Source organism: Taeniopygia guttata, chromosome 4A (genome assembly GCF_048771995.1).
Source record: "Taeniopygia guttata chromosome 4A, bTaeGut7.mat, whole genome shotgun sequence".
NCBI lineage: Eukaryota > Metazoa > Chordata > Aves > Passeriformes > Estrildidae > Taeniopygia > Taeniopygia guttata.
In genome coordinates this window covers 2,022,915-2,031,434 of record NC_133029.1, presented here as the reverse complement: position 1 = coordinate 2,031,434, position 8,520 = coordinate 2,022,915, and positions in this window count along the sequence as shown.

The following is an 8,520-nucleotide window of genomic DNA, read 5'->3' as shown; positions in this document are numbered from 1 at the left end:
GGAGAAAGAGGGAGGACAGGGCAGGCCCAAATCCCTCCATCTTAAACCCTCTGACCCCCATGTACAAAACCAAAACCCCCTGTACAGCACTCAAAAATTCTTCCCTCTACTTTGAAATACTTCTACTATAACATCAAAACTTTGTGACTTCTTGTTCTTCCTGCAAGGTTGGTAAATCATTCCATGGTTCAAACCCAAAATCACAGCTGTTTCCAGCTGCCTGCCAGGGTCTCAAATGCTTCTGACCTGGGCCCGGAACATCCAAAAATGTCTGAGGGACATTTTGAGTCCCGACAGAGCAGCACATCCTCCGAGCAGTGAGAAAAACCTGGAAGCTGCTCAGGCTCTGCCAGTCCCATGTCGCCTGTTAAGGAAAAGATGGCACTAAAAATGGGTCACCAGTGCGCCACTTTGTGAAAATTGAGCCCTAAACAATTAAAGCAGAGCTGCTGGAATAACCAGTGTGTGAAGAAGAAATGAGAAAGGTTAAATATTTGATGGAGTGGTGTCTAAGCAGCCCATTAGTATTTTGCCTCTACTTCATGGCTTTCTGAGAAAACTGGTAAGCTCAGCAGCAGCATTCAGTAGCTCTGTCTGCATACATAAAAGCAGTCTAGTGGAACTTGAGACCAGAAAATCTGCATGAAACTGAGAGCAGGAGATAAGTGAGAGAGAAATTTTAAACATTTACTGTTTGATCACTCAGGAATGAGTTATTTCCTCGGTTTGCCTGACTCAAGGTAATAACCCAAACTTCGAGCTCCCTCAAGTTCTTGCTGTTACCCACCCATACTCCAGGACAGTTATTAAATGTCTTGCCAACAGCTGCCAACTTTTACAATCTGAGTTCTGTCTCTGAAGTGTGAATTACTCAGCTGTGGGGTTTTTTCACTTCATATCTGCAGTGGTTCTGCTGTCCATGGTTGTTGGGGTTTGTTTTATTCTGGAATAACTCTGAGATTGTGAGAATTTTTGTTTTTTAGTTTGTGTAGTTAAAGAAAGAGTTTGGAATGTGTTTGATTGTGCTTTTAAGGTTTTTTATTTTTTTATTTATAATATTATTTTTTATTTATAATTTTTTTTTTTTACTTACCAAACTCTTTCTGCCCCGAGCCTCAGGCGGTTCTTACTTTATATACTTAAAAATCTGTGTAGTATGGTTACAATTATGTGCTAATTTTCATTATTTGTGTTAGATAGTGAATTTTTACTTTAAACTGATAGAAAAGATTTTTCAAATAGTACAGAAATAGTTTTGAAAAAACAAAATCAATGACCGTGTGATCAAATGTTTTGCTGAGTAGCAAAGTTTGACATTTCTTTTATTCTCCACAACAGGGAAGTTCAGCCTGGTCTAAGATAGAAATATCTTTACATAACCCAATAATATGGTTTCTTTTCAATTAGTTAATTATAGAACCATATTCTTATTTTACCTTGCTCTACTGAAAAGAGAGGCACTGAATAGAAAATTTTTTGTACAGGGTTTTCATGTCACTTTGATACCTCTATTTCTACATAAAAATCTCAAAAAAAGGCCAAAAATATTCCTTCAAAAAGGAAGTAGTAGTAATTTTCCTGATGGCATACAAAATCTAGTCACTCTTTTGGTTCTTTCTGATTACTTTTTCACTGGAGGAGAAAGATATCACAGACTAGGAAGCATGAAGGGAAAGGAGAAGATAACCCACACTGCAGACAAAAATCTGCAGGATTTTTCTGGAATACTGGATCCTAACCACCAAAAATAATAGAGTGTAAGGACCTGGTTCTTTTCCACACACACTCCAATGAAACTGCATTTCACAGCTGGAAAGTGTGGCATTTGTTCTATGCCTCTTTCTCTATGCTTTTCCTCCAGAGATAAGTCTAAAACTGAGACACAACAAAACAACACAAGCAACACCATGAAAAACAATCAGCTCTTTGATAACTCCAATAGAAGGAGCATTTCCTGACCAATAAAAGTGATATTTGTGTGGGTTGTTATTCTCAATACCTCAGGGTATGATTGTGCAGTTAATTGGATTCAAGGGAGTGCCACACAGCATAGGTGGTATCTGTCAGGAATAATTGTTGCTAAAAGTAGGGGGATGTTTTAGAAGTAAAATTACAGATAAGATATTCCAGGAGTGTTTATTTTTCTACTGAGAATACAAAAATATTTATGCACTTTTATACCTCTACAGCAGATGTCATATCACTTCTGATTAAAATTGCTTGCCAATAATAAATTTCTGTCGGGCACAAATTAAAATCAGCTTCTATAGATAACTCCACAAAATAAAAATTTCCACTGCATTTGCCAACACGTCCTCCATATTTTCTGATAAAAATAGGTAGACACACACAAACAGGACATCAGGAACTGCAAGCTGGGGATCACAAGTGCTCTGAATAACTTCTGAGAGTTTGTTCATTTAGAGACCCCACTACCTGTGGATAATTTATGTGTGTTCATTCCAACTCTTGCTGATCTAAAATATTAAGACAGCTCAGTAACCTCAGTAAAGAGACTCACAGGCTCCTAAGATAAGATAAAGCAAAAAGAACAAGCTCGCTGAGCACACCAGATGAAAAATTTATACTTTTAATATCTTTGTATTTCCACATTCTATTCTATGTTCATCAGAATCTGAAGCATGGAATAGCAGTGACTTAATTTCTTTTCTGCCTCCAGGTATACACCAGGGCATCAGGCTGATGTTTGGCTCATAGAACCCCAGCTCTCTTATTACTCCAGATAATTTATTTAAAACGAGGTTCGTGTGCTTTCCCTGTTAGATGTTGATGCAATTTGACTGAGCTTTCAGTTTCTAAAGATGTATAATTGTTAAATGGATACAAATATTGATAAAACATTCCCTACACAAGAGCAAAAGTGTCATACAGGGAACGTTTTCAAAGATAAATCCCGGGAAATATATTGCACATCAGCTGGTTTCTGCCCAATGAGAAAAATCCTCAATACAAAAGGCCTAATTGCAGAGAAGCTTTAATATTTTAATTTAATATTTCCACTTCCACATTAATTAGCCCGTTCACAATTACCTGGAAGTGTTTCACTGCATGTGAGGATGGCTGTTCACTGGGCTTAGCTTCTGGAGAATGGACACTGAGGTGATGGAAATGCAGAGACTGCTTATTCCATACACTAAACAACAACATAAAATTGTTCTCTGGCACAATCAAATGCACAAAAATGCAGATTCACTGGGAATTGTGAAGGGAGAAATGAGGGCATTAACTGGAGGTTGTGTCTTCCTGCAGGTCAACCTTTCCTGCATGGCCATGATCCTCACCAAGGACAGACCAACCTTGTGTGATTCCAGAATCCAGGCACTGCAATGGATGGAAAAAAGCTAGAAGACAGCTCAGGTGATGCAAAAAAAAATTACTAATAAGCAAACCTCACCTTCTAAACTCTTTGGGGAATTGAGTACAGATCCTTCACAGGTTGCTGGAAGTGAAAGACACTAAGAGACAACTTGAGAAGATTTCATAGGTGTGAGTCAAGTTACTTAGATCAAAAATAAAGGAAAACAAATGAAAACTGTACACATCTGAAGTCACACTTACAGCTGGCATAACCTTCCTCAGAGGAAAGTGAGATTCAAATGCTCTGATTCTGTAAGATTTTAAAATTTTTCAAAAAAAGAATGCTGTGACTTTGAAAGTTAGATATTGAAGATTTCTTTTAGGTTCAGTAGCTACAGAGATGGTGAATATCTTCACCTCTGCTCAAGCCAAGCCCTGTGCAGTACAGCACTTTTTCAGATCAGAAGTTAAGTGGCACAATTGGAGCTTTGGTTTGTGCCCAAATGACTTGGCAAGACTAAACTCAGTCATAATGAAACTTCACAGATTTGCAGACATCCTGGAAATAGCAGAAGCAAGTTTAGTATTGTACTCCAGGACATAATTACAGCACTCACATATTTTCATTAAAAAAAAAGAAAAATTAAAATTTATGAAGAGGAAGAAACAGAAATTGTTCACAGAATTGAACAGCCCCTATCAAAGGACACCTATAAAGAAGAAACCTCTCTAGCCCTCCAAAAATGATATAGTCATTTGAACTGGTGATTTCAGTAATTAAATTTCAAAATACTTTTGTTTCACCACATCTAAAATGCTCATGCTGGTATGTAAGAAACAGTGATGTGACTGAGAACATTAACAGGTAGTGCTGCAGTAATTAGCAGTGTGCTCTAACTGGGCTTAAACACAGGTCATCATGTCCTTACCAGAGATTATTCCTAAAATGCAGAATAACCCTTTAAGCAGAAAGTAATTTAGGCTCAAAACCCAGCAGTGAAGGAGTCTGGAGCATGTCAAGAGAAGAAACAAAGTACCCCCAACACTTAGCAGTGTGATAAAAACCATTTTAACTCTCACTCATTTTTATTCCTAAAATCTGAGTTTAGCCATGTAAGAAAACCCACAGCTACAGCAACCAGCCAACCAAAATAATATTTTCTGTTTGAATGTCAAACACAGCCTATGACAGCTTCAGAGTCTCCCTCTAAAGAAAACTGTAAAATCCATCTGCTCTGATGAGCATAAATAAATAAATAAATATCTCCCTAACCCTTTTTCACATTCCAGGCATGTCCATTAACTTTCTCCATTAACACTCTTTGGACAAAAATAGCACATAGAAGCTAATATTGGAAAAGCTAAACAAAGGCTGTAATCAGATTTTAAAACAGACAATATAAGGCATTATAATTAACTGGGCTGGAATAAAGTGGTCTTTATTAGTGCAAACGAGCTCATCTGCTATAGGAATGAATATTTCACAATCTAATCCAGAATGTATTGACACCAGCCACACATTTACATTTCTTCCATGGACAGATTGTTATTGACCTTGTGATGTGACATATCTACTGTCACCGAGCTACAAAACGGGAATCTCATCCTGCCTCTCCTCTTTTATATACAGAAAGCAACTAATTTGTCAGCATGCCAGCTTTAACTAGCTGAGATGAAGGTAAGCTAATTTAATAGGAACTGTTCAATAGCTTCGACCCACCTGACACTGTCAGTTAAGGCAGCTCCACATTGCAGTGTCTTTCATTATTTCCACCTCTTTCTTCAGCCTACTTGAACAGCAAGTCAAATAATATGCTCAGGAGTCAATAGGCCTGACTTTTTCTCAAGGACATTCTTTTGATGCCAGGAAGCGTCAGGTGGGAAAACACGTAGGGAGAAGGTGAGAGGACACTAATTAAATATACATAGCTCCGGCCAAGGAAGAATGAGGCACAGCTTGCTATCTGAAAACTCACTTGCCTGCTTGGCTGAGGTCACAGCTGTTGACTTGTACAAGTTCTTAAGTTGCAGGCTCAGTATGAGACGCTTTAACACTCTTAAACACCAGACAAAGGCTATCTGCGAGGATGCTGTGTGCAGCTCTGTGTGCTTTTGTAGTTTAAAGACACACCAAAGAGATTCCTTGGTTCAGTTTGACTGAAATGAGTATGTATCTTTTATCCATCAAACTGTTCTGGTGTTTCCTGAAGCTGGGAAAGGATCTGTGCTTGTCACACCATGAGTAATGCCATTAATCTTGTCCATGCAGGATCTGACTTTCTTAAGAATTATTTCAAAGCATGGAACTAACCACAACATCCCTTCAGATTAAATTGGCTACAGTGAAAAAGAGGTGTTTACACGCATGCACTTGGATTATTTCAGAGGGAAATGCACGTTCCCACCCATGTAAAACACTTTCAGGACATGAATTTACATCAAAATATCAAATAGTCCAATCCTCTCCCCCCTTTCCTAGGTTTTCTTGGCACTGCTGATTGCTCCCATTTAATATATTACCTAAAAATCAAAATTTCAGTTACCAGTTTGCCAAATGCCACCCTGACCTGCAAAGTCTTGCTTTCACCCTGCCATGTGTGACCTGAATTTTGGATGTTTGTCCTTCCACAGACCCCTGGGTAGCAATGGCCCCACCTACAAAGGCATTTCTGGTTTTGCTCCTGTGTTTGTGCAGAAAGAGGAGACTCTGTAGGGCTGTTTACATGCTGTGAGTACTATCCCTCCCTTCAGGCTCAAGGGTAATCAAAACTCACATTATCTCTAAATGGACAGATGAGAAAGTGCTCAAAACTGGGCTTGTTTGATAGAAAAATTATGCAAATTAAGACATTTAATAGTTGCATAATTTCACACTAACAACTGAGCATTCAAAACTCCAACATTTACTATTCCTAGAACATAAATATAATGGTGCACCACATCCATTCTTTATGGTTTGCAGCCTCTTGCTATTTTATCAGTCTACGACCAAAGAGAGTGCTTTCCCGAAAGCTGGATATTTCCTCCCAGTTTTTCCCTGCTGACCATGCAAATAACATTGCACTTTTAGTTTATGAGAATGACTTTTGCTCACCAGCCATGAAGTTCTTGCTTTCTTCTGGGCTTGACCTCCTCCTTCCCTCCACCAGCCCCGTCTGCTCTGAAAGCTGTGGGATTAAACAGCATCTGATAAATTGCTAATATACCATTTATCTCAGTCTCTCCAAGTATTTGGAAGCAATTGCAGGTCTCAGCTCATAAGATTTTCGAGTTAACAGCCTTCCTGCCCAGGCTGTAACTGCATTTACACTCTGAGCACATTAATATGCAGGTGAGAGCAACGCACTCCATACTCCCTGGGAGGGATGTGGGGAGGCAAAGGCTCCAGCCAGATCAGCACAGGTTTCACCAGAGCCTGTTTGCCACCCCGTTAACTTTTGGTTGTGTTTTTCATGTTTGCTGGGTTAAAGGTTCTGTAAATGCATCAGCCCCTTCAGCTGGGCCGGGCTGTCCCTGGACCAGCATGTTCCTGGTGCTCCTGGGGGGACACTGTGGCATCTCCCCGCCTTCCAGTCCCTCCCTGGAGGAATATTAAAAGGTAAAAGACTTTAGAAAGTGCAAAAAGGCCCCAGAAAGAAGACATAAAGCTAAGAAAGGCTGGGAAATTTCTAAACCTTCTCATGGGAAGCTAAGAAAGTAAGAACTAAGTGAATACATTTATATTTATCATAAAGAACAAGAAAGAACAAGAACTTACTGATAGTTCAAGACGTAAAGAGTCCTAGATATAAGCTTTGCAAAGATAGAAAATGTTTCAATATTAAATAATGAATTATTGTGAACCAAGTGAATACATTTATATTTATCATAAGGAACAAGAAAGAACAAGAACTTACTGATAGTTCAAGATCTGAAAAGTCCTAGATATAAGCTTTGCAAAGATAGAAAAGGTTTCAATATTAAATAATGAATTATTGTGTATTGTTTGAGGTTCATAGAAGTCCTTTTGTTAATGTTAAACCCACATGGGTCCTTTTCTTATTGGTTAGAGTATAATGACTTTGCACCTTTTATGATATTGGTTCAAAGCATATGTAGAAAAATGAGAAAAATGAACTTTGCATAAGTTGCCATCTTGTCTCTGATGTGGATTTGCATGGATGTTGTTATTTCCCTGTGTCTCTCGCTTTTTGTTTGTATGATGCAGACAGATAATAAATCCTGAGTCTGCAGCAGTCAGGGTCCCGTCCTGTTTGTGAAACACGGAGCGACCCGGCAGAACTCCCCTGCTCCTGGGCACTTCCACAAACACCAGGGCAGCAGCAGCAGCACTCCCTGCCCCTGCAATCCCACATTTCCAGCAGGTACAGCCCATGAAAGGCTGGCTGTGCAGCTGGAAAAGCTGAGCAGCACTCCCTGCCCCTGCAATCCCACATTTCCAGCAGGTACAGCCCACGAAAGGCTGGTGGGGCAGCTGGAAAAGCTGAGCTGATGGGTTTGGTGGGGCAGCTCAGGAGATATTTCCTCACAGATCCTCCTGTTCACTCCGCAGTGGTGCTGTTCTCTGATTGCAGGGGAAAGCCTTGCATTTATGGAAATGTAACACATAGCAGATCTTGTCCTTTTGGGCTTAAACACAGATGAATATTGGCTGTGCTTGCTGGTTTCAAATCTTTTAACACGTTACACTCCACAGTCTATGCTGTGCTACAATCACACTCTCATCCAAAACCACAGAAAGAAAAATTATATGCTTTGGTGTTTGCAAAAATGTGTATTATTTCCAGAGCAGTTTTCAATTGTGGTAATAGAGAGAGGAAATGCAAACACAGCCATCAAGAAAACTGTAAGAGACAGTAGTTTGTGATAGAGGCAAACTGGATGAAGGCAAAATGTTCAAGAAAAATATTTTTTGACTTACCATTCACCCTGAAACAATTGCAATCTATTGATGGGAGATAAGAAATGTGAGTTACTGAGATTCCTACAAAATAATACATCAACTCTCTAGCCAATGGCTGTTCTGTAATTAGCGCAACTCTGGCACTGACCCACTTTAAAAAAAAATCAAAAAAATTTAGTTATTTTCCTTCCTTCATCTCTTCAGGGCAGAAGCATGTCAATGTTTATAAGCTGTTATGTAAATGCACAGCACTACATACATTTTGTTAACAATGAAATAATTCTGTTTCTATTCCCAAA